We start from the raw sequence: 25,541 nt of genomic DNA, 5'->3' as shown, positions 1-25,541 counted from the left end.
TGTAAAGTGTACGAATCTTAAATGCATATTAAGTGCATACCTCAACAAACCTTTACAAAGTGAACAATCCATGTGACAGCTAACCAGATGAAGATATTGAACATTACCCACACCTCAGATGTCTCCCTCATACCCCATCCAGTTATTGCCCTCTCCCAGATAACCAGCTTCTATCGCTATGGAATAGTTTGGCTTATTTTTAACTTTATATACATGGAAACATATAGTATATTCTTCTGTTGGGACTAGCTTCGTGGTATTTGTGAGATCCGTCCATGCTGTTGCATGTGGCAGTGGCTTTCCCTTTGCCTTTGCCTCCTATTCCATGGAGTGAATATACCACAACTTCTCTATGCCCATTCTATTGCTGATGGCCCATTTGATTCTTCAAGTTTTTGTTTTTTTGTTTGTTTTTTGAGAGACAGGGTCTTGCTCTGTGGCCAAGACTGGAGTGCAGTGGTGCAATCATATCTCAATCCAGCCTCAACCTTCCAGCCTCAAATGATCCTCCCACCTCAGCCTCCTGAGTAGAAGAGACCACAGGTGCATGCCACCACACCTGGCTAATTTTTTTTTTTTTTTTTTGGTAGAAACAGGAGTCTCACTGTGTGGCCCAGGCTGGTCTCAAACTCCTGGCTCAAGTGACCGTCCCACCTTAACCTCCCAAAGTGTTGGGATTACAGGCATAAGCCACCGTGCCTGGCCCTCTTCAAGTTTTTTGTTTGTTTGTTTGTTTACCATTAGAAGTAACGTGGTTACAAACAAACTTGCACATGCCCCTTTAATGCATATATAGGTGCACTTCTATTTGGCATATACTTGAAAGTGAAATTGCTGGGTTGTAGAGAATGTATATGTTCAGCTTTAGTAGTTATTGCCAGAGTTTTTTCTAAAGTGGTTGCAGAAATTTACACTCCTCCCATCCGTATGAGAGTCCCAGTGGCCACATCCTTATTAATAGCATTGTCTGTCTTTTAATTTGTAGCCATCTAGTGAATATATAGTAGTATCTCACTGTGGTATTACTTTGCATTTTCTGATAAATATGTTGAATACCTTTTCATATGTTTATTAGCCAATTAGATATCTTATTTTTTGAAAAGTATATTGAGTCATTTGCCCATTTGCTTAAAAAAATTGGATTGTCAAACTTTTTTTATTTTATAAGATATTTTAAATATGTTCTGGACACACGTTCTTTGCTAAATACATATATTGAAAATATCTGCAGGACGTGGTGGCTCATGCCTGTAATCCCAGTGCTTTGGGAGGCCGAGGTGGGCAAATTGCTTGAGTCCAGGAGTTCAAGACCAGCCTGGGCAACATGGCAAAACCCTGTCTCTACTAAAAATAAAAAAAAATTATCTGGGTATGGTGGTGCATGCCTGTGGTTCCAGCTACTCAGGAGGAAGCTGAGGTGGGAGGATCACCTGAGCCCAGAAAGTTGAGGCTGCAGTGAGCCGTATACTCCAGCCTGGACAACAGAGCGAGACCTTGTCTCAAAAAGAAGGAAGGGAGGGAGGAAGGGAGGGAGGGAGGAAGGAAGGAGGGAGGGAGGGAGAGAGGGAAGGAAGGAAGGAAGGAAGGAAGGAAGGAAGGAAGGAAGGAAGGAAGGAAGGAAGGAAGGAAGGAAGGAAGGAAGGAAGGAAATATCTTTCTGTGGCTTGCCTTTTCACTCAGTGATGTCTTTTGATGAATAGATGTCCTTAATTTTACTGAAATCCAATTTATTAATGTTTTCCTTGTGGTTAGTTATGTGTATATGTGGGTCTTGTTTAAGAATTATGTGTCTAATACCAAGATCATGGACATATTCTCCTTTGTTAGTGTCTGTATTCTAAAATGTTCCTTTTTCTTTTGCAATTCACAATTACTTTTTAAAAACATACTTCTAATTTTTACCAAAGGTATATGTGTGCATAATTTAATTTAGATGCCAGGAATCTATGGGGCAGGTTAAAAAAGGGCAGTAGTCCCGTCCTCCTTCATACTATCTCCTTCTCCCCAGTGCCAGTGATCTTCAATGAGATCAGCTATTTTTATATAGATATTCTCTATATCTCTAAATAACTTGCTTTCATTATGACTTCTTGATATTTCAGTTTGGGAAATCATCTTTTGACTTCCCAGTATGGAAGATGAGGATTTAGTTCTCTCTCAATCTCTCTCTCTCTCTTTTTTTTAAGACAGAGTCTTGCTCTGTCGCCCAGGCTGGAGTGCAGTGGCGCAATCCAGACTCACTGCAACCTCTGCCTCCTGAGTTCAAGTGATTCTCATGTCTCAGCCTCCCAAGTAGCTGGGATTACAGGCAAATGCCACCATGCCCAGCTAATTTTTGTATTTTTAGTAGAGACAGGGTTTCACCATGTTGGCCAGGCTAGGCTCGAACTCCCGGCCTCAAGTGATCTGCCTGCCTCAGCCTCCCAAAGTGCTGGGATTACAGGTGTGAGCCACTGTGCCTGGCCGATTTAGTTCTCTTTGACTGCTCACCTTTACCACATTCAGTCACACTTCCAGTCGTACCAGCCTCCCAATGTGGTTGCATGATACTTTTGGTTAGCCAGTATTCAGTGTGTACCTTACTATAACTACATAATCGTCATTCTTATCTGAGCTGTGTCGTGTGCTATGATCACTTCTGCTCTTTGTTCTCCTGGAGTTCATACTTATTTTGTGTTGTTGCTGATGTTCATTTAGTTTTCCATGTAATTACCACCATTTCAATCCCAGTGGTCCAAATCCCCCGTTAGGATGTTCAGACACATCAAGAATTCTGTTCGTTTCCTTTTCTTGAAGCAATCTCTTCTGAAGGCTTTCTATCCATCCTAATCCAACTGGTTGCTCTCCAGCCCAGGTGAATAGCCCTCAAGCTGTAATCTCCTGAACCATCCTTCCAAGATTGGATTCCCCCTTTTCATAAAGCCCATGTCTTCCTCTTCCGTGTTTTATTCTCTTGTTTTTTAAGGAGCTCATCCTCCAATAGGTTTGTGAGAAGGTGTACATCTGAAAATGTCTTTAATCTACCCTTACATTTGAATGATAATTTTACTGGGTATAAAATTTTAGGTGACAAATACTTTTTTTTTTCAGAATTTGGAAAGTCTGTTTCCATTGTTCTTCACATTTTGATTAATGATCTACCTAGAACTAACTTTTCTATGTGGTCTAAGGTAGTAGTCAAAGTGCATTTTTTCCCACATGAATATTAAATGTATGCAGTATCATTTGTTGAAAAGGTCATTCTTTCCTTATGTCATTTCACTGGACCATATAGTTGTGGGTCTGTTTGTGAACTCTTTGTTGTGTCCCATTGGTCTATTTGTCTGTAAGTTTTGCCAATACCAGCTGTTTGCACTACTAGAGTTTTGTAATAAGTCTCACTAACAAGTAGTTTAAGCCCTTCATTTTTGTACTTATTTATGATGATTGGTTTTGGCCTTTTGCATTTCCCTATACATTTTAGAATCACCTTGTTGATTTCCACCAAAATGTAATCCCAGCACTTTGGGAGGCCAAGGCAGGTGGATCACTTGAAGTCAGGAGTTGGATACCAGCCTGGCCAACATGACGAAACCCCATCTCTACTAAAAATACAATAACTAGCTGGGCGTGGTGGTGGGTGCCTGTAATCCCAGCTACACGGGAGGCTGAGGTGGGAGAATCGCTTGAACCTGGCAGGCAGAGGTTGCGGTGATCCAAGATTGTGCCACTGAACTCCAACTGGGTGACAGAGAGAGACTCCATCTCAAAAAAATAAATAAATAAAAATAAAAATAAAAAATAAAATAAAATAAAAAGAAAATAACCTTCAAGGATTAAAAATGTTTTTATAAAATAGGTTTATTGAGATGTAATTCACATACCACACAATTCACCCATGTAAATAAGTGTATAATTCAATAGATTTTTAATATATTTAGAGTTGTACAGCTGTCACCACAATCAATTTTACAATATTTTCATCACCCTCTAAGAAAACCTCCATGCCCATGAACAGTCACTCCCTTTTCTCTCCCACTCTACTCCCAACCATAGACAATCACTAATTCTATTTTTCTGTCTTTATAGATAAGCCTGTTCTGGATATTTCATATAAATGGAATCATAAACATGTGGTCTTTTGTGAGTAGCTTCTTTCATGTGGCATAATGTTTGTAAAGTTGATCTATGTTGTAGACCCTGCCAGTACTTCCATCTTGTTCACAGTTGAGTAATATTTCATTCCATGGATATACCACATTTCTTTATCTGTTCATCTGTTTTTTTCACATTTGGGCTATTATGCATAATGCCACTTTGAACATTCATGCACAAATTTTTGTATGGACATATGTTTTCATTGAATATATACCTAGGATTAGAATTGTTGGGCCACAGGTAACCTTATGTTTATCCTTTGGAGAAAATATAAAACTGTTTTCCGAAGAAGTTATACCATTTTACATTCCTACCAGCAGTGAATGAGGTTATATTAGGTTGTATTGAATCTGTAGGTCAATTGAGGTGAGAATTGACCATGTTATAACATGACACTAGCAATCTATGAACACAGTGTATCTCTATGTATTTTTTAAAAGGTCTTTGTCCCCTTTCATTAATATTCTATAGTTTTCCGTATCAAATCATGAGCATAGGCCGGGTGTGGTGGGTCATGCTTGTAATCCCAGCACTTACGAAGGCCAAGGCTGGGAGGATTGCTTAAGCTCAGGAATCTGAGATCAGCTTGGGCAACATGGTGAGATCTCGTCTCTAGTAAAAAAAAAAAAAATATGAGAATATTTTGTCAGATTTATTCCTAGGTGTTTGTGATTTGATATTTTTCATTGACTTTTTTTTCATTCTCTAATTGCTATTGCCCACTTATGGAAAGTTTTCAATGTCAACCTTGTTTCCAGGAACCTTGCTAAATTTATTAACTTACAGCATATCTGTAGTTTCAGGGTTTTGTTTGTTTGTTTGTTTTTTGAGACAAAGTCTTGCTTTGTTGTCCAGGCTGGAGTGCAGTGGTGCAATCATGGCTCACTGCAGCCTCAACCTCCTGGGTCCAAGTGATCCTCCTATCTCAGCCTCCCAAGTAGCTAGGATCACAGGTATGCACCACCACACCTGGCTAATTTTTTAATTGTTTGTAGTCTCCCTATATTGCTCAGGCTGGTCTAAAATTCCTGGCTACAAGTGATTCTCCTGCCTTGGCCTCTCAAAGCACTGAGATTTCAGGCATGAGTCACTGGGCCCGGCATATATCTGAAGTTTTTAAAAATGTTCTACCTACACAATCACGTCATCAATGAAGAGCCACAGTTTTATTTTTTTTCTTTTCAAACCTAACACTTTTTATTTATTTTTCTTGCCTTATTGCACTGGCTAGGACTCTGATACAATATTGAACAGAAATGGTGGTGGTGGACATCCTCAATTTGTTCCACTCTCAAAGGGATCATTTTCAATACTTTATGCCATAAAATGTAAAGTTTGCTGTGTTTTTAAAATTCACTATCAGATTAAGAAAATTTCCTTTTATGCTTACCTTGCTAAGAATTCTTATCATGAATAAATGTTGAATTCTTATCAATTGCTTTTTAAACATCTACTGAAATATGATTTTGTACCTTTATACTTTTAATGCTGTGATTTATATAACTGGTTTTCAAATGTGAAGCCAAACTTACATTTCTGGAATGAATTAAAATTTGTCATGATGCATTATCATTTTTTATTTAGTACTGAATTTGATTTGTTATTATTTTTGTTTAGGATTTTATGTCAGTGTTTTGACAGAAATTGTTCTGTAATTATCATTTGGTGTAATGTCCTAGTTCGGTTTTAATATCAAGGTTATGCTGCCCTCATCCAAAAAGTTAGGAAGTGTTCTTTCTATTCTCTGAAGGAGTTTGTGTTAAACTGGTGTTATTTCTTTATTTAATGTTCAGAAGAATTAAGCAGCTAAGCCATTTGGAAGTTTTTTTGTAGGAAAATGTTTAATTGCTGGTACAATTTTTCTAATAGACATAGGACTATACATGGTGTTCCATAAGATTTGTTGTTTTTCAAAAATTTTGACCATTTTATCCAAAATTTCTAATTTATTAGTGCAGAGTCATTATAGTATCATAATATCTAAATTGCCTGTAGGATGTGCAATGGATGGATTCACAGCAAAACTGAGCAGAAGGGTTCTTCTGCTCCTCCTGGTGCTGCTTGTGTGCTCGTTCAGTGAGGACCTGGTACCTCTTTTGTGAAGCAGCAGCTGAGGACACTCTGGCACTCGCCATGGCCCATGAAAAGCCCAAGGAAGGAGTAAAGACTAAGAGCAATGATTATATTGATTTGAAGGTGGTGGGGCAGGATGGTTCTGTGGTGCAGTTTAAGATTAAGAGGCATACACCACTCAGTAAACTAATAAAAGCCTATTGTGAATGACAGGGATTGTCAATGAGGCAAATCAGATTCCAATTTGACGGGCAACCACTCAATGAAACAGACATAGCTGCACAGTTGGAAATGGAGGCTGAAGATACAGTTGATGTGTTCCAATAGCAGGTGGGAGGTGTCTACTGAGAAGGGAAAGTGCTTTTTTTTTTTTTTTTTTCTGAGACAGAGTTTTGCTCTTATTGCCCAGGCTAGAGTGCAGTGGCACAATCTTGGCTCACTGCAACCTCTGCCTTCTGGTTTCAAGCAATTCTCCTGCCTCAGCCTCCCAAGTCGCTGGGATTATAGGCGCTCACCACCACGCCCAGCTAATTCTTTTGTATTTTTAGTAGAGACGGGGTTTCACCATGTTGGTCAGGCTGGTCTCGAACTGCTGACCTCATGATCTACCCGCCTCGGCCTCCCAAAGTGCTGGGATTACAGGCGTGAGCCACTGCGCCCGGCCTGAACCTGCTTCTTTACTCCAGAACTCAGTTCTTTAAAGACCAAGATTACAAGATTACATTCTCAATTAGAAAACTGCAATTTGGTTCCACCCCATCCTGACTATTACAATATAGTTTTCTCTGTTCTTTGATTTCCCCCTTCCCCATTCCTTTATTGTACATAAAGTAACTGGTATATGTGCACAAGCATATTGCATTTTTAAAAAGTAAACAGCCAATGGTATGTTTTGATTGGCGTCGTGTGGAGACGGGATGGGGAAAAATACTGATTCTGTGAAAATACCCCCTTTCTCCATTAGCTGCATGTTCATTCAGCTCCTATCTTTATATTCCAGTAAGTTATTTTGCTCACACTGTTTTAACAACAACAACAACAACAACAACAAAACATAAAAATCCTTGCATACCTTGTTCAGTTGGAGAATTTTAATGTTTTTCATTTGTCATTGTAAAACCAAGGACAATTTTATAACTTTTTTGTACATAGCTGTTACATGTAGGGCAATCTGTCTTTAAGTAGGGAGAAGTTACTCTAAAAAAAAAAAGAATCCTAGATAGTTTTCCCTTCAAGTCAGGCATCTTGTTGTTTAAATAAACTTCTTGTTTTTTTTAAAAAAAACTAAGCAGAAGGCACAGAGATTTTCCATAAACCCCTTGTCCCCATATAGTCTCTCTGCTACTATCAAAATAGTACATTTGGGCGGGGAGCAGTGGCTCACATTTGTAATCCCAGAACTTTGGGAGGCCGAGGTGGGTGGATCACCTGAAGTCAGGAGTTCAAGACTAGCCTGGCCAATGTGGTGAAACCCCGTCTCTAATAATACTACAAAAATTAGCTGAGTGGTAATGTGTGCCTATAATCCCAGCTACTTGGGAGACTGAGGCAGGAGAATCACTTGAACCCAGGAGACAGAGGTTGCAGTGAGCCGAGATCATGCCATTGCACTCCAGCCTGGGCAATAAGACAAAACTCTGTCTTAAAAAAAAAAAAAAAGTACATTTGTTGCAATAGATGAACTCATATTGATACATTGTTATCACCCAAAGACCATAGTTTACATTAGGGTTCACTCTTGGTGTTAAGTATTCTGAGTTTGGACAAATGTATATGATATATATCCACCACTGTAGCATCATACAGAATAGTGTCACTGCCCTAAAAATCCTCTGTGCTCTGCCTGTTCATCCTTCTCTCTCCCCACCCCTGGCAACCACTGATCTTTTACTATCCTCAAAGTTTTGCCTTTTCCAGAATGCCATATAGTTGGAATCACCCAGTAGGTAGCTTTTCCAGATTGGCTTCTTTCACTTAGTAATATGCATTTAAGTTTCCTTCATGTCTTTTCACCGCCTGATAGCTCAACTCTCTTTAGCACTGAATAACATTCCATTGTATGAATGCACTGCAGCTTATTTATCCATTCACCTACAGAAAAACATCTTGATTGCTTCCACGTTTTGGCAATCACAAATAAAGCTGCTATAAACATTCATCTGCAGGTTTTTTTGTGTAGCATAAGTGTTCAACTCATTTGGATGAATATCAAGGGACAAAATTGCTAGATCGTATGATAAGAGTGTGTTTAGTTTTGTAAGAAACTGCCAAACTGTCTTTCAAAGTAGCTGTGCCATTTTGCGTTCCCATCAACAACAAATGAAAGTTCCTGTTCCATATCCTTGCCAACATTTGGTGTTGTGAGTGTTTTGGATTTTGGCCATCCTAATATGTATGTAATGGTATCTCATTGTTGTTTTAATTTATAATTCCCTAATGACATATGATGTTAAGCATCTTTTCTTATATATAATTGCCATCTGTATGTCTTCTTTGGTGAAGTATCTGTTTAGATCTTTTGCCCATTTTTTAATTGGATTGTTTGTTTTCTTATGGTTGTGTTTTAAGAGTTCTTTGTACATTTTGGAAGAGTTGTTTATCAAATATGTCTTTTGCAAAAAAAGACAATCCCCGTCTGTGGATTGTCTTCTCATTCCCTTAACAGTGTCTTTTGCAGAGCAGAAGTTTTTCATTTTAATTAAGTCCAGCTTATCAATCTTTTCTTCCATGAATCAAGCCTTTGGTGTTTTATCTTAAAAGTAATCCCAAGGTCATCTAGGCTTTCTCCTGTGTTATCTTCTGTAAATTGAAAATATATAGTTTTGCATTTTATTTTTTCTTCACTTTTGAAGGATAATTTCACAGGTCCCAGAATTCTAGTTAGATGGTTTTTCTCTCACAACACTTTTTAAATACAATCATGCATCACTTAGCAACAGGGATACATTTGAAGAAATGCATCATCGGGTGATTTCATCGTTGTGCAAACATCATAGAGGGAACTTACACAGAGCTAGATAACAGAGCCTACTATACACCTAGGCTGTGTGAGATAGCCTGTTGCTCCTAGGCTATGAACCCGTACAGCATGTTACTGTACTGAATGCTGTAAGTGACTGTAACACAATGGCAAGTGTTTGTGTATCTAAACTTATCTCAATGTAGAATAGCTACAGTGAAGTTATGGTGTAATAATCTTATGGGACCACCGTACGATTGTATGTGGTCCATCATTGACCGAAATGTCTTTATGTGGTGCATGATTCTATTTTACTCCACTCTGTTCTTGCTTACGTGGTTTTTGAGGAGATGCCAGACGTAATTGTTATCTTTGCTTCTCTATGAGGAAGTTGGTTTTTTCCTCTGGTTTCTTTCAAGATTTTGTATTTATCTTTGATTTTCTGCAGCTTGCATAGGATATGCCTAGATGTAATTTTTTTTTTTTTTTTTTTTTTTTTTTGCTTTTATCCTGCCTCGTGTTCTCAAATTCTTCCTGGATCTGTAGTTTGGTGTCTGACTTTAATTTGGGAAGTTCTCAGTCATTATGGCTTCAAATATTTCTTCTGTTCCTTTATTGCTTCTCCTTCTGGTATTCCCATTATGTGTATGTTACACTCTTTGCAATTGTCCCACAGTTCTTGGATATTCTATTCTGGGCTTTGTGTGTGCGTGTGTGGTGCATCTATGTGCGTGTTTTCAGTCTTCAGAAAGAAGATTGTTTTCTCTTCTGTTTTGGGGGGTTTCTATTGACATATTCTCAAGCTCAGAGATTCTCTCCTCAGCTGTGTTCAGCCTACTGATGAGCCCATCAAAGGCATTCACCGTTTCTGTTATGGTGTTTTTGATCTCTTAATATTTCCTTCTGGTTCTTTCTTAGAATTCCCATCTCTCTGTCTACATTGTCCATCTGGCCTTGCATGCTGTACACTTTATCCATTAGCACCCTTAGCATATATATGTTTTTGAGACCAGAGTCTCGTTCTGTCACCCAGGCTGGAGTGCAGTGGCACAATCTCGGCTCATTGCAACATCCACCTCCCAGGTTCAAGCGATTCTCCTGGCTCAGCCTCCCGAGTAGCTGGGATTACAGGTACCCGCCACCACGCCCAGCTAATTTTTATATTCTTAGTAGAGACAGGGGTTTCACTGTTGGGCAAGCTGGTCTCAAACTCCTGACCTCAGGTGATCCGCCTGCCTCTGCCTCCCAAAGTGCTGGGATTACAAGCGTGAGCTACTGTGCCCGCCCCCTGCTTAGTATATTAATCATAGTTATTTTTAAATTCCTGGCCTGATGATTCTAACATCCCTGCCATATTTGAGTCTGGCTCTCATGCTTGCTCTGTCCCTTCAAACTGTGTTCTATTATCCTTCAGTATGCATGTCTCATAATTTTTTTGTTTTTTGTTTTGGATAGCGAGACATGATTGATGTGCTGAGCAAAATAAACTGCAGTTTCTTTAGTAATGTAGTGGTAAAGTGTGGGAGGGGGAAGTGCTTTCTAACCTATGATTGCCTCAATCTTTTAAAGAGCCTGTGAAATTGTAGGCTCTGAAAAAAAAAAAAACCAATAGTTTAGGCTCTGGTAAAATAGTTCCTCTTGAGGGCAGGCCTTGTGAAGCTGAACAGAATGCTCTGGCATATTTCATATGAGAACCTGGTTAACCCCCTGGAGGTAAGTAAAACTCACAAAAGTGTATGTGTGTTGGGGGGTCCCTCTTGTAACTAGGTTCCCTCTGGAATTTTTTTGTTCTTTGAGATGGAGTCTTGCTCTGTTGCCCAGGCTGGAGTGCAGTGGTGTAATATTGGTTCTGCAACCTCTGCCTCCTGGTTCAAGTGATTCTCCTGCCTCAGCCTCTTGAGTAGCTAGGATTACAGATATGTCCCACTATGCCTGGCTAATTTTTGTATTTTTTTAGTAGAAATGGGGTTTCACCATGTTGGCCAGGCTGGTCTCGAACTCCTGGCCTCAGGTGATCCACCCAGCTCAGCCTCCCAATCTGCTGGGATTACAGGCATGAGCCACCACACCTGGCCTCCCCCTGTAATTTTTAACTCTCAGACTTGTTCACATTGAGCCTCCAACAATTCATCAATTACAGTTCAGGTCTGGTTCCCAGGGGGATTTTTGCTAATGTGTTTCTTCTGCTCTGGTAAATTGTGATTCTCCATCTCCACCTGTCTATTTCTCCAATTTTGGGTACAGCAGCTTTCCCTGTGATGAATCCAAGAGGAAGTTGTTGATTTTTCAATTGGTTCAGCTTTTTACTTGTTGGCAGAGTGACAACTTACTTCCAAGCTTCTTACATGTCAGAATGGAATCTTCTTCTCCTCCTTCTCCTTGTTGGCAGAATCTCACTATGTTGTCCAAGCTGGCCTCAAACTCCTGGGTTCAAGCAGTCCTCCTGCCTCAGCCTCCTAAGTAGCTAGAACTACAGGTGCATGGCAGCATGTCCAGCCTCTTCATCTTTTAGAGAATATTTTCACTTGTCTAGTTTGCCAGTTATTTTATAGCATTTCAAATATATATATATATTTTTTTTATGCCGAATCTCACTCTATCACCCAGGCTGGAGTGCGGTGGTGTGATCTTGGCTCACTGCAACCTCCACCTCCTGGGTTCAAGCCATTCTCATGCCTCAGCCTCCCAAGTAGCTGGGATTACAGGCGCCTGCCACCATGCCTGGCTAATTTTTGTATTTTTAGCAGAGACGAAATTTCACCATGTTGGCCAGGCTGGTCTCAAACTCCTGGCCTTATGTGATCCTCCCACCTCGGCCTCCCAAAGTGCTGGGATTACAGGCATAAGCCACTGTGCCTTCAAATACATCATACAATTGTCTCCTGGTTTCCATCATTTCTCTGAAATTATTAGTTGCCAATCTTATGTATTAAAGATAGCATAAAATTGAGTCTTGTTCTTTGTTTTATTTTATCCAGTTTGATAATTCGGTCTTAGAATATTTAGATAATTTTGATGTAATTGTCAACATCATTGGGCTTAAACCTACCATCTTGCCATTTGTTTTCTATTAGCCCTATATATACTTTATTTCTTTTTCCTATTTTTCTGCCTTCTTTTGAATTAATTGAATATTTTAAAATATTTATTTTATCTCTACTACTGTCTAATTACCTATACTGTTTTAAAATTTGTTAGTACTTGTTCTAAGGCAGTGGTAAATATATGCCCCTTGGCCTGTTTTTATGGCTCATGAGCTATGAATGTTGGGTTTTTTTTAGTTATAAACTTTATTTTTAGAACAGTTTTAGATATACAGAGAATCATGAACATAGTACAGCATTTGTATACATCTTGTATCCAGTTTTCCTTATTATTAGCATAGTATATTAGTTACAATTAATGGATCAAAAATGATACATTATTATTAACTAAAGTTCATACTCTATTCAAATTTTCTTAGTATTTCGTTTGTTTGTTTTTTGAGATGGGATCTCACTCTGTCACCCAGGCTGAAGTGCAGTGGCGTGATCTCAGCTTATTTGCAAACTCTGCCTCCCAGGTTCAAATGATTCTCCTGCCTCAGTCTCCCAAGTAGCTGAGATTGCAGGTGCCTGCCACAGTGCCCGGCTAATTTTTGTATTTTTAGTAGAGACGGTGTTTCACCATGTTGGCCAGGCTGGTCTCAAACTCCTGACCTCAAGTGATCTACCCGCCTTGGCCTCCCAAAGTGCTGGGATTACAGGTGTGAGCCACAGCAGCTGGCCTGATTTCCTTAGTATTTTTTAAACTGTGGTATAACATATTTAACATAAAATTTACCATCTTCACTATTTTTAAGTATAGAGCTCAATAGTGTTAAGCATATTCACACCATTGTGCAACCAATCTCAACTTTTTCATCTTAAAAAATTAAAACTCTATACTATTAAACAATTTTCCATTTCCTCCTGCCTTCAGCCCCTGGCTTCAGCCCCATCATTCTACTTTCTGTTTCTCGAGATATCCTAGGGGTCTCATATAAGTGGAATCATAACAGTCTTTGTCTTTTTGTAACTGGCTTATTATTTCACTTTGCGTAATGTCTATGTTGTAGCATGTGTCAGAATTTCTTTCCTTTTAATTTTTATTATTTATTTTTTATTTATTCATTTTTTGAGACAGAGTCTCACTCTATCCCCCAGGCTGGAGTGCAGTGGCGTGATCTCGACTCACTGCAACCTCTGCCTCCTGGGTTCAAGTGATTCTCCTGCCTCACCCTCCCGAGTAGCTGGGATTACAGGCATGCACCACTACGCCCAGCTAACTTTTTCTATTTTTAGTAGAGACAGGGTTTCAGTGTGTTGGCCAGGCTAGTCTCAAGCTCCTGGCCTCAAGTGATTCACCCGCCTCAGCCTCCCAAAATGCTGGGATTACAGGCCTGAACCCCCATGCCCAGCTGCCTTTTTAACACTGAATAATGTTCCATTGTATGGATATCGCACACTTTGTTTACCCCCTCACCTGTCAATGAATGGGCACTTGGGAGATTGCCTTAGTTTTAACCTAATGTTTATTTTCTGACCCAGGATCCCATCCAAGATATCACATTTATTTAGTCATCATATCGCCTCAGGCTCCTCAAATCTGTGACAGTTTCTCAGACTATCCTTTTTTTGATGACCTTGATGGTTTTGAGGAGTATTGGTCAGGCATTTTATAGAATGTCACTCCATTGGGATTTACCTAATGTTTTTCTCATGGTTAAACTAGGGTTATCGGTTTTACAAAGGAAGACTACAAAGGTAAAAGTGCCATTTTCATCACATCAGGTCAAGAATACATACCATCAGGCCAGGCGCAGTGGCTCACACCTGTACTCCCAGCACTTTGGGAGGCCAAGGTGCGTAGATCACTTGAGGTCAGGAGTTCAGGACCAGCCTGGCCAACATGATGAAACTCTGTCTTTACTAAAAATACAAAAATTAGCTGGGCATGGTGGAGTAGGACTGTAGTCCCAGCTACTCGGGAGGCTGAGGCAGAAGAATCGTTTGAACCTGGGAGGCGGAGGTTACAGTAAGCCGAAATTGCACCACTGCACTTCAGCCTAGGTAACAGAGGGAGACCCTGTCTCAAAAAAAAAAACAAACAAAAAAAACATACTGACAACCTGACATTATTATTATTATTATTATTTTTTTTTTTTTTTTTTTTGAGACAGAGTCTTGCTGTGTGGCCAGGCTGGAGTGCAGTGGTGCGATCTCGGCTCACTGCAACTTCCACGCCCGGCCTGACTTCTCATTATTGATATTGACTTTGATCACCCAGCTGAGGTTAGCATTTGCCAGGTTTTTCTAAATTTACTCATTTTTCTCCCTTTCCACACTGTAATCTTTGGAAGGAAGTCTTTATGCCAGCTCACATTTAAGGAGTGGGGAGTTATGCTCCACTGGTTGAGGGCAGACTATCTATGTAAATTATTTGAAATTCTTCTGGCTGAGAGATTTGTTAAGAATAGGTTTTACGGCTGGGTGAGGTGGCTCACGCCTGTAATCCCAGCACTTTGGGATGCCAAGGCAGGCGGATCACGAGGTCAAAAGATCGAGACCAGCCTGGCCAACATGGTGAAACCCTGTCTCTACTAAAAATACAAAAATTAGCCGGGCATGGTGGCTCGTGCCTGTAGTCCCAGCTACTCGGGAGGCTGAGGCAGGAGAATCGGTTGAACCCAGAAGGCGGAGGTTGCAGTAAGCCAAGACTGCGCCACTGCACTCCAGCCTGGAGACAGAGCAAGACTCCGTCTCAAAAAAATAATAATAATAATAATTTTTACTTTTTTTTTTTTTTTTTGAGACGGAGTTTCGCTCTTGTTGCCCAGGCTGGAGTGAAGTGGCGTGATCATGGCTCACTGCAACCTCCACCCCCCAGGGTTTAAGCAATTCTCCTGCCTCAGCCTCCCGAGTAGCTAGGATGACAGGCACCCGCCACCATGCCTGGCTAATTTTTTTGTATTTTTAGTAGAGACGGGGTTTCTCCATGTTGGCCAGGCTGGTCTTGAACTCCTGACCTCAGGTGATCCACCCACCTCAGCCTCCCAAAGGGCTGGGATTACAGGCTTGAGCCACTGCTCCCAGCCTACTTTTTACTTTTTTTCTCCTCACGTCAGATCATCAAATGGGTAATGTGCTGACGTCCACATCGTAACAAGGTTGGAGGGAGGCACGTCTTACACATGACCATGAATACCTGACCATTTTGCTTACAAACAGCAAAAGAATCTCTCTCTCTGTTTTTGAGAGAAAGTCTTAACTCTCTCACCCTGAGTGAAGTGCTGTAGAGCCATCATAACTCACCCCAGCCTCAAACTCCTGTCCTCAAGCGATCCTTTCACCTTGGCTTCCCAAAATGCTTTACATTTTTTAAAAGTTGAAATGGGCTGGGGCACAGTGGCTCATGCCTGTAATCCCAGCACTCTGGGAGGCCAAAGGCAGGTGGATCCCTTGAGGCCAGGAGTTTGAGACCATCCTGGACAACATGGTGAAACCCTGTCTCTACTAAAAATACAAAAATTAGCCAGGTGTGGGGGTGCACACTTTTGTCCCAGCTACTCGGGAGGCTGAAGCATGAGAATCACTTGAACCTGGGAGGCGGAGGTTGCAGTGAGCTGAGATTGCGGCACTGCACTCCAGCCTGGGCAACAGAGCAAGGCTCTGTCTCAAAAAAAAATTTTTTTAAGTTGAAATGATTCAAAAGAATAATATTTTGGGGATATATGAAAATGGCATAAAATTCAAATTTCAGAGTCCACAAATAAAGTTTTATTGGAACACAGCCATGCTCACTCATTTAAATATTGTCTACAGCTGCTTTCTTGATAAAACAGCAGAGTTAATCAGTTGCAAAAGAGATTGTATGGCCTTCAACACCTGACATATTTACTATCTGGCCCTTTACAGGAAAAGTTTGCCAACGCCTGCTCTAAGGTTTACAATATGCGTATTTAATTTATCACAGTTCTCCTCCAAATAACATTATATCACATCATGTAAAAGTTAGAAACATAAACTAGCATATTTTCTTCTTCTTTTTTTTTTTTGAGACGGAGTCTTGCTCTGTCGCCCAGGCTGGAGTGCAGTGGCACAATCTTGGCTCACTGCAAGCTCCGCCTCCCAGGTTCTCGCCATTCTCCTGCCTCAGCCTCCCGAGTAGCTGGGACTACTGGCGCCCGCCACCACACCCAGCTAATTTTTTGTACTTTTAGTAGAGACAGGGTTTCACCGTGTCAGCCAGGATGGTCTTGATCTCCTGACATCTTGATCCACCCGCCTCGGCCTCCCAAAGTGCTGGGATTACAGGCGTGAGCCACCGCGCCCAGCTAAACTGGCATTTTTTCTTTTCACCCCTTTATGCTTCATGGTATTGTTATCATACATTTTATTTCTACATATGTTATAACCCCATAATACTTTGTTATTCTTTTTTCTTTAGGTCGTTGATGATCTTTTAAACTAAATTTTAAATGACAAAAATATATTTTACATTTACTCACATATTTTCCATTTCTTGTTCTATTTATTCCTTTGTATAGCTCCAAGTTTCCATCTGGTATCATGTTGCTTCTGCCTGAAAAACTTTCTTTAACATTTCTTTTTTTTTTTTTTTTTTTGAGACAGAGTCTCACTCTGTGCCCCAGGATGGAATGCAGTGACATGATCTTGGCTCACTGCTGCAACCTCCGCCTCCTGGGTTCAAGCAATTCTCCTGCCTCAGCCTCCCTAGTAGTTGGGATTACAGGTGCCTGCCACCACGCTCAGCTAATTTTTGTATTTTAGTAGAGACGGGGTTTTACCATGTTGGGCAGGCTGGTCTTGAACTCCTTACCTCAAGTGATCCACCCACCTTGGCCTCCCAAAGTGCTGGGATTACAGGAGTGAGCCACCATGCCTAGTCTCTTTAACATTCTTATAGTGTAGGTCGACTGATGGCGAAGTCTCTTACTCTTTGTGTGTGTGAAAAAGTCTTTATTTCACCATCATTTTTAAGATATTTTCACTTGGGTTAGAGATCTACGTTGAGAGTACTTTTTTTCTCCACAACTTAAAAAATTGTGTTCTATTATCTTCTGGCTTATGTTGTCTCTAACAATAAGTCCATGATAATTGTTGTCTTTGTCCCTCTATATGCAATGTCTCTTTCTCCCTCTGGCTTCTTTTAAGATTTTCTCATCATCTCAGATTTTCAGCAATTTGATAATGAATCTTGCTGTCATTTACTATCTTTATAGTTGGTATTGAGATTCTTGGATCTTTGAGTTTCTAGTTTGCATCAAAGTTGGAAAACTTTTGGTCATTATTTCTTCAAATATTTTTCTGTTTTCCTGTTTCTCCTCTCTTTCTGGACTTCAACTACAAGTATGTCAGAGCACTTGATATTATCCCGGGAATGACCATGGTTCTGTTATGTTTTTGGTTATTTCTTTCCACATTCTTCCTTTCAGAAACTTTCTGCTGATAATGTCTTCATATATCTTCACGTTTACTGACCTTTTCTTCTGTGATATTTCATCTGCTGTTAATCCCATCCATTCAAAATACATTCAAATTATATTTAGGGCCAGGCACAGTGGCTCATGCATGTAATCCCAGCATTTTGGGAGGCGAAGGCAGGTAGATCACCTGAGGGCAGGAGTTTGAGACCAGCTGGGCCAACATGGTGAAACCCTGTCTCTACTAAAAATACAAAAATTACAAATACAAAAATTACCCAGGCTTGATGGCGGCACCTGGATAGTTTCACCAGATGACTGGAATTAATAAAAAATGAAGAATCAAGTGGAGTCCTAGAGTGGAGAAAAAATATAATAACTGAAATTGAGAATTTATTTCACAGGACAAAAGGCAGATTAGATAGAGCAGAAGAGGGAATTAGTGAGTTGGAAGCAGGTCAGTAGAAAATACTTAGATTGTCACATAGACAGAAAAAGGAAAATTGGTGAAATAGGAATCCATTCCTTCTTCTGCTCTATCTAATCTGCCTTTAGTCCTGTTAAATAAATTCTCAATTTCAGTTACTATATTTTTTTCTACTCTAGGACTCCACTTGATTCTTCATTTTTTATTAATTCTAATTATCTGGTAAAACTATCCAGCTGCCCGCCACCAAGCCTGGCTAATTTTTGTATTTGTAATTTTTGTATTTTTAATAGAGACAGGGTTTCACCATGTTGGCTGGTCTCAAACTCCTGACCTCAGGAATTTCACCAGCTACTCAGGAGGCTGAGGACAAAACTTGCTTGAACCCAGGAGGCAGAGGTTGCAGTGAGCCAAGATCACACCACTGCACTTCAACCTGGGCTATGTTTAAAAAAAAAAAATCTATATTTAGATTTTGTGATTTTCATCTCAAATATAATTTCAATTTGTCAGTCTATGGTTGTTTCTTTGCAGGAATGTGCTTTTGTTTTCTTGGTGCTTCCCAGATTTTTCCCTTTGAATTTAATATTTTGCAGTTTAAGTACAATGTGTCTAAGTATGATTTCTTTGTATTAAACCTGTTTACCTTGATGTCTTGTGTTAGTTTTAGAAAAATTTTGGCCAGTAATATTGCCTCTACCCCATTCTCTCTCTCTTCTCCTTTTTGGACTCCAGAAATACCTATGACAGAACTTTTTATTGTGCTGCATATAATATTAATGACATTTTTGTGTTCTCTATCCTTTTTCTGTTTATGCTACAATCAAACTATTTTCTACTGACCTGTCTTCCAATTCACTAATTCCCTCGTCTGCTGTATCTAATCTGCCTTTAGTCCTGTGAAATGAATTCTCAATTTCAGTTATTATATTTTTTTCCACTCTAGGACTCCACTTGATTCTTCATTTTCTATTAATTCCAATGATCTGGTGAAACTATCCAGCTTTTCATCTTTTTTCTTATACTAAGTAATGATAGTTAGTTCAAAACTCCAACTGCTAACTCCAGTATCTGGATCTCCTGTGAGACTGTATTTTCTATGGTTTGCTTTTCTCTTGGTTTTCAGGTATTAGTCCAGTTTCTTCTTCACATGCATGGATTTTTTTTCAATCCCTTCTAAGCCATAGTAGAATTTTTTTAACTTTGAAGCAGTCTCAAATGTACAGAAAGATCACTATAGCACAAAGAACATTTTTCCTGAAATCATTTGAGATTAAGTTGCCATCACCACTCAAATACTTCAATGTTTAATTCCTATGAACAAGGACATCCTCCTAGATAACCATAAAACTACCACCAAAATCAGAAAATTAACACTGGTAGATTACTGCCAGCTAATCCACAGCACAGACTCTATTCAAATTTCACCAGTTTGCCCAATAATGTTTTTATGGCAAAAGGATCCAGTACAGTATCACATATTCCATGTAGTTCTCAGTTATCTCTGGTCTTTTTAAATCTGGAACAGTTCTTTAATCTGTTCTTAACTTCAATGACACTTTTATAGATTATGAGCCAGTTATTTTCTAGAACGCCCCTTAATTTGGGCTCATTCAGTGTTTCTCCATGATTAGATTCAGGTTATGCATTGTGTGCAGGAATATCACAGAAGTGATGCTGTCTTTCTCACTGCATCCTATAGATGGTACATGATTCTAATTTATCCCATTGCTGTTGATGTCCACTTTGGTCATTTGATTAAGGTGGTGTCTGATAGGTTTCTCCCCTGCGAAGTTACTGATTTTCTCTTTGTAATTAATAAGCATTTTGTGGAAAGGTGCTTTGAGAATAAGTAATTAGCCCATTTCTCAACAAACATCCCACATATTCATGTATTTACAACAGTATAGAGTCATGGATTCCTATTTTATTCTGTAAGTTATAATCCATTGATATTATTATTTATTGTGATGCTCAAACTTTCCAGCTCCAGCCAGTGGAAGCCCCTTCTAGCTGGCTTCCGTATTGTTTTGACATGTCTCCATTGCTCATTCTTTGAGCACTTCTCTTTTCTTTTTTTTTTTTGAACAGCTTTATTGAGGTATAATTCACATATGTTACAATTCACTCATTTAAAGTGTACAACTCAATGGTTTTAAGCATATTCACAGATATGTGCCACCGTCACCACAGTCAATTTTAGAACACTTTCATTACCTCTAAAACAAGTCTTGTAACATTTAACTATCATCCCCCTATCCTCCCACCCACTCCAGCCCCTGGCAGCTACTAATCTACTTTCTGTCTCTGTAGATTTCCTTATTCTACATAGTTAATATAAATGGAATCATACAATATGCTGTCTTTGGTAACTGGCTTCTTTCACTTAGCATAACGTTTTTGAGGTTTATCCAAGTTGTAGCATGTACAATTACTTCATTCTTTTTTATGGCTGAATAATATTCCATTGTAAGACTGTACTATATTTTGTTTATCCATCCATTGCTGGGCATTTAGGTTGTTTCTAACTTGTGGCTATTATGAATAATGTTATAAAAATTCACATACAGGCATACCTCAGAGATACTGCCAGTTCAGTTCCAGACTGCCACAATAAAGTGAACATTGCAATAATGTGAGTCACGCGAATACTTTGGTTTCCCAGTGCATATAAAATTTATGTTTGGCCAGGCACAGTGGCTCACTCCTATAATCCCAGCACTTTGGGAAGCCAAGGCTGGCAGATCACTTGAGGCCAGGAGCTCGAGACCAGCCTGGCCAACATGGTGAAACCCTGTCTCTACTAAAAATAGAAAAATTAGCCAGGTGTGGTAATATAAACCTATAATCCCAGCTACTCAGGAGGCTGGGGCAGGAGAATCGCTTGAACCCAGGAGGTGAACATTGCAGTGAGCCAAGATCGCGCCACTGCACTCCAGCCTGGGCAACAGAGTGAGACTCTGTCTCAAAAAAAAAAAAAAAAAAAAAAAAAGGTAATGTGGGAGGATCACTTGAATCAGGAAATCAAGACCACCCTGGGCAACATAGTGAGAACTTGTCTCTTTTAAAAAAAAAAAAGAAAGAAAGGAAGGAAGGAAGGAGAGAAAGAAAAAAGAGAGAAGGAAAGAAAGAAAGAAAGAAAGAGAAAGAAAAAGAGAAAGAAAGAAAATACATTATTGCTAAAAAAACAAAAAAAAGTTAACAATGTTAACAATCACCTGAACCTTCAGCAAGTCATAATCTTTTTGCTGATGAACAGTCTTACCTCCATGGTGATAGCTGCTGACTGGTCAGGGTGGTGGCTGCTGAAGGTTGGGGTGGCTGTGACAATTGGCAATTTCTTAAAATAAAACAATAGTGAAGTTTGCTATGTCGATTGACTCTTTCAAGAAAGATTTTTCTGCAACATGTGATACTATTTGAAAGCATTTTACACCAGTGGAACTTCTTTCAAAATTGTAGTCAATTCTCTCAAACCCTGCTGCTGCTTTATCAGCTAAGTTTATGAATTATTCTAAATCCTTTGTTGTTGTTTCCACAATGTTCACAGCATCTTCACCAGGAATAGATTCCATTTCAAAAACCCACTTTCTGTTCAAGTTTTACCATGAGATTGCAGCAATTCAGTCATCAGGCTCCACTACCAATTCTAGTTCCTTGCTATTTCTACCACATCTGCAGTTACTTCCTCCACTGAAGTGTTGAATCCCTCAAAGTCATTCATTAGGATTGGAATCAACTTCTTCCAAACTCCTATTAATGTTAGTGTTTTGACCTCGTCCCATGAATCATAAATGTTCTCAATGGTATCTAGAATGGTGAATCCTTTCCAGAAGCTTTTCAATTTACCTTGCCCAGATCCAGCAGAGGAATCACTATCTCTGGCATTTCCTATAGCTTTAGGAAATAAATTCCTTCAATGATAAGACTTAAAAGTCAAAATTACTCTTTGTTTTGTGGGCTGCAAGATGGATGCTGTGTTTGCAGGCAGGAAAACAACATTAATCTCCATGTACATCTCCATCAGAGCTCTTGGGTGATCAGGTACATAGTCAATGAGCAGTAGTATCTTGAAAGAAATCTTATTCTAAACAGTAGGCCTCAACAATGGGCTTAAAATATTCAGTAAACCTTTCTGTAAACAGATGTGCTGTCATCCAGGCTTTGTTGTTCAATTCCTAGACCACAGGCAGAGTAGATATAGCATCATTCTTAATAAGCCTAGGGCTTGGGTTTTTTTGTTTTTTGTTTATAGACAGGGTCTTACTCTATTGCCCAGGCTGGTGTACAATGGTGTGATGTTGGCTCACTGCAACTTCTGCCTCCCACGTTCAAGAGATCCTACCACCTCAACCTCCCTAGTAGCTGGGACTACAGGTGCGGCCACCACGCCCAGCTAATTTTTGTATTTTTTGGTAGAGATGGGGTTTCACCATGTTGGCCAGGCTGGTCTCGAACTCCTGACCTCAGGCAATCCGCCTGCCTTGGCCTTTCGAAGTGCTGGGTTTACAGGCATGAGCCACTGCACCCAGACAACAACCCTAGGGTTTTTGCAATGGTAAGTGAGCATTGGCTTCAACTTAAAGTCATCAGCTGCATTAGTCCCTAACAAGAGAGTCAGCCTGTCTTTTGAAGCTTTGAAACCAAGCATTGCCTTCTCCTTTCTAGCTATGAAAGTCCTAGGTAGCATCTTCTTCCAATAGAAGGCTGTTTTATCTATATTGAAAGTCTGGGGACTGGGCACGGTGGCTCATGCCTGTAATCCCAGCACTTTGGGAGGCCGAAATGGGCGGATCACGAGGTCAAAAGATCAAGACCATCCTGGCCAACATGGTGAAACCCCACCTCTACTAAAAATACAAAAATTAGCTGGCATAGTGGCATGCACCTGTAGTCCCAGCTACTCAGGAAGCTGAGGCAGGAGAATCGCTTGAACCCAGGAGGCGGAGGTTGCAGTGAGCCGAGATCATGCCACTGCACCACTGCACTCCAGCCTGGTGACAGAGCGAGACTTTGTCTCAAAAAAAAGAAAGTCTGTTGTTTAGTGTAGCCACCTTCAATCAATGATCTTAGCTAGATCTGAATAACTTGCTGCAGCTTCTCCATTAGCAATTGCTGCTTCACCTTGTACTTTTATGTTTTGGAGACAGCTTATTTCCTTAAACCTCATGAACCAACCTCTGGTAACTTCTAACTTTTCTTCTGCAGCTTCCTCACTTCTCTCAGCCTTCACAGAATTGAAGAGGCCTTGCCCTGGATTAGGCTTTGGCTTAAGGGAATGTTGTGGCTGTTTGATCTTCTATCACTAAACCTTTCTCTATATCAGCAGCATAAGGCTATTTCAGTTTCTTATCATTCGTGTGTTCACTGGAGTAGTACTTTTAATTTTCTTCAAGAACTCTTATTTGCATTCACAACTTAGCTAACCATTTGGCACAAGAGGCCTAGCTTTTGGCCTATCTCAGCTTTCAACATGCCTTTCTTAATGAGTTTAATAATTTTTAGCTTTGATTTAAAGTGAGAGATATGTGATTGTTCCTTTCACTTGAACATTTAGAGGTTATCGTAAGGTTATTAACTGGCCTGATATCAATAGTGTTGTGTCTCAGGGAACAGGGAGGTCAAAGAGAGGGAGAGAGATGGAGAAATGGCTGGTTGATGGAGCAATCAGAACACACACAACATTGATTGATTAAGCTCGTCGTCTTCTATGGGCATGGTTCATGGAATTCCAAAACAATTGCAATAGTAACATCAAAGACCACTGATCACAGATCATCATAACAGATAGATACAGTACTAATGAAAAAGTTTGAAATATTCTGAGAATTACCAGAAGTGACAGAGACACAAAGTGAGCACATGCTGTTGGAAAAATGAAGCCAATAGGCTTGCTCAGTGCAGTGTTGGCGCTAACCTTCGATTTGTGAAAACTGCATTATCTGTGCAGCACACTAAAATGAAGTGCAATAAAACAAGGTAAGCCTGCACAAGTTTTGTACAAACATATGTTTTCATTTCTCTTGGGTACCCTTAGGAATGGAATTGCTGGTTCCTATGATCACTCTGTTTAATCATTTCTGAGCACTTTATTTTCTGGCACAAGAGGATTCAGGCTTATCTTGTACTTTCCCTGCCTTATCCCTGTAATTAGCCATTTCGCCAAGGAGCCCTGGTTTCTTCCAGTGGACAATGGCATTTAGACATTAAGACTTGGGTGCTATCGGCCGGGTGCGGTGGCTCACGCCTATAATCACAGCACTTTGGGAGGCTGAGGCAGGCAAATCACCTGAGGTCGGGAGTTCGAGACCAGCCCGACCAACATGGTGAAACCCCGTCTCTACTAAACATACAAAATCAGCTGGGCGTGGTGGTGCATGCCTATAATCCCAGCTACTCAGGATGCTGAGGCAGGAGAATCGCTTGAACCTGGGAGGCAGAGGTTGAAGTGAGCCAAGGTCATGCCATTGCACTCCAACCTGGGCAACAAGAGTGAAACTCCTTCTCAAAAAAAAAAAAAAAAAAGGCTTGGGTGCCAGCTACACTCATTATTATTAATGTGTCATGGTTCCCAGGCCCTCTCAATGGATAAAGCGGGAAAATATCTGTACGTATGCACATAAATATACATACATTGATGCATGCACACACAACATAAACACATACATACATGCATTTGCATCAGTATTTATTTCTATACCTGGCTATTTTGTTTATTCTTGTTTTGTAGAGATGGGATCTCACTATGTTACCCAAGATGGTCTCAAATGCCTGGCCTCAAGTGATCCTCCCACCTCAGCCTCCCAAAGTGTTGGGATTATAGGCATGAGCCACTGCACCCAGCCTCTACATCTCTCCACATATTTTGGAAATAATGAGTTCTTCCCATTACCTCCAATTCCAATCCAGGTGTATAGGATTACAGGTGAGAACATCAGAGGGTTCATTCTTGTTTCCTCCTCTCCTCTCCTCTCCTCTCCTCTCCTCTCCTCTTCTCTTTTCTTTTCTTTTGAGATAGGGTCTCACTCTGTCACCCAGGCTGGAATGCAGTGGCCTGATCATGCTTCACCTCAGCTTTGACCTCTTGGGCTCAAGCAATTCTCCCACCTCAGCCTTCTGAGTAGCTGAGACTACAGGAACATACCCCTGCATCCAGCAAATTTTTTGTATCGTTTGTAGAGACAAGGTCTCACCACATTGCCCAGGCTGGTCTTGAACTCTTAGGCTCAAATGATCTGCCCATCCTGGCCTCCCAGAGTGTTGGGATTACAGGCACAAGCCCCTGCACCCAGGCTTCTTTTCCATATTATAATCCTGTTTGCCAACAGTGAGAAACCTAGCTCACTTTTTCTCACTGGGTCAGTTCCACTGAATATAACTGTTATGCAGTGGGCAGGTCCAGGCAAACCTATCCCCAAAGGTAAGGAAGCTATCCCCCAAGGTGAGAAAGCTGAGAGGCTAAAGAAAGAGGCTGACAAACT

The 25,541-nt window shown here is 40.2% G+C and overlaps 1 long non-coding RNA gene and 2 pseudogenes across 1 annotated transcript in view; 2 read left to right on the top strand and 1 right to left on the bottom strand.

Moving 5' to 3' along the window:
- LOC134760569 (uncharacterized) overlaps positions 1 to 25,541 on the top strand; it is a 39,663-nt gene that overhangs the window by 12,742 nt on the left and 1,380 nt on the right. Inside the window, exon 2 of the long non-coding RNA XR_010138302.1 lies at positions 24,791 to 24,985. This is a non-coding gene — a long non-coding RNA (uncharacterized LOC134760569). The remainder of the gene's footprint in view (positions 1 to 24,790; positions 24,986 to 25,541) is intronic.
- On the top strand, positions 6,271 to 6,558 carry LOC100461763 (small ubiquitin-related modifier 2-like; annotated as a pseudogene).
- LOC112129828 (small nucleolar RNA U13) lies at positions 15,317 to 15,426 on the bottom strand (annotated as a pseudogene).

Source organism: Pongo abelii, chromosome 19 (assembly GCF_028885655.2).
Source record: "Pongo abelii isolate AG06213 chromosome 19, NHGRI_mPonAbe1-v2.0_pri, whole genome shotgun sequence".
Classification (NCBI taxonomy): domain Eukaryota; kingdom Metazoa; phylum Chordata; class Mammalia; order Primates; family Hominidae; genus Pongo; species Pongo abelii.
This window is presented reverse-complemented; position numbering and strand designations above follow the sequence as displayed.